This window comes from Pistacia vera, unplaced genomic scaffold (genome assembly GCF_008641045.1).
Source record: "Pistacia vera cultivar Batoury unplaced genomic scaffold, PisVer_v2 Contig825, whole genome shotgun sequence".
In the NCBI taxonomy this organism is placed as follows: domain Eukaryota; kingdom Viridiplantae; phylum Streptophyta; class Magnoliopsida; order Sapindales; family Anacardiaceae; genus Pistacia; species Pistacia vera.
Genome location: NW_022196696.1, coordinates 156,269 through 157,667, shown reverse-complemented (window position 1 = coordinate 157,667; position 1,399 = coordinate 156,269).

Sequence of the window (1,399 nt, the reverse complement as noted above, 5' to 3'; positions counted from 1 at the left end):
AAATACACAGCTCTTGAAACAAATTTTGAAGCCAAGCAATTTCAGTGGAGGCTTGGGCAAGAGCTCTATATTCGGCTTCAGTGGAGGACTAGGCCACAACTGATTGTTTTTTGGAACTCCATTGAACGAGGTTGGAACCAAGGAAGATAAAATATTTGGTGGTGGATTTGCGATCAGAAATGTTGCTTGCCCAGTCAGCATCATCGTAACCTTCCAGTTGCATGGTGTCACTCTTGCTGAAGGTTAAACCATGATGAAGGGTGCCTTGAACATACCGAAGAATATGCTTGCAAGCTTGCCAATGATTCACTGTTGGACCTTTAAGAAATTGACTGAGTTTGTTGACCACAAAAGACAGGTCAAGACGTGTGAGTGTAAGGTACTAGAGTGCACCAATAAGACTCCTATAGGTTGAAGGGTGATCAAAAAGTGGACTATCTTCAAATGCCAATTTAGAACCAAGTATCATTGAGGTGGAGCAAGAATTGCAATTTTCCATTCCATATTTGACTAATAGATCTTGAGCATATGTGCTTTGATTTAAGAGTAAGCCATACGAAGTGTGATGAATAGCAATGCCTAAGAAGTAGTGTAACTTACCCAGAATTTTAAGACTAGAGGTGTTGTCAAGATCATGAACAACTTGTTGCATTAACTTTGGATCACTGCCAGTTAGTACTATGTCGTCCACATATACTAAAATGTAGAGTTTAGTTGTACCTTGATGGTAGAAAAAGAGACTGGAATCAGAAGTGGAGTTGTGGAAGCTGTGAGGCAGTAAGGCAGCCTTGAGTTTATCAAACAATGCTCTAGGTGCCTACTTTAATCCATATAGAGCCTTATGTAATTTGCAAACATAGGTGGGATTATTTTTGTTGACAAAGCCTTCAAGCCGTGTCATGTAAACAGATTCAAAGAGATTTCCATTAAAAAGGGCATTGTTTACATCCATTTGCTACACATTCCAGCCATGATGAACTACTAAGGTAAGAATAACTCTTATGGTGTAGGCCTTGACAACAGGGGAGAAGTTCTCAAAGTAGTCAACACCAGGGGTTTGATGAAATCCCTAAGCAACAAACCGTGCTTTACATCTTTGGAAGCTGCCATTAGCATTGTGTTTGTTCAAAATACTCATTTGTTGCCAACCAATGTCATATCAGGAGAGTAGGGAACAAGAAACCGGGTGGTGTTATTCTGTAAAGCTTCATATTCAGATGTCATTGTTGCATGCCAAAGAAGATCTTGTAAGGTTGTTGAAACTGATGAGGGTTCTATAAGTGTTTCGGTTATAGTAGAGCTGAGAAGAGTAGCAACCTTTGCTCTTGTAATCATAGGGTGAAAGTTTTGAACTTTTGGAACAGTAAGTTCAAGAATTGCTACTAGTGTTGTAGGGTGT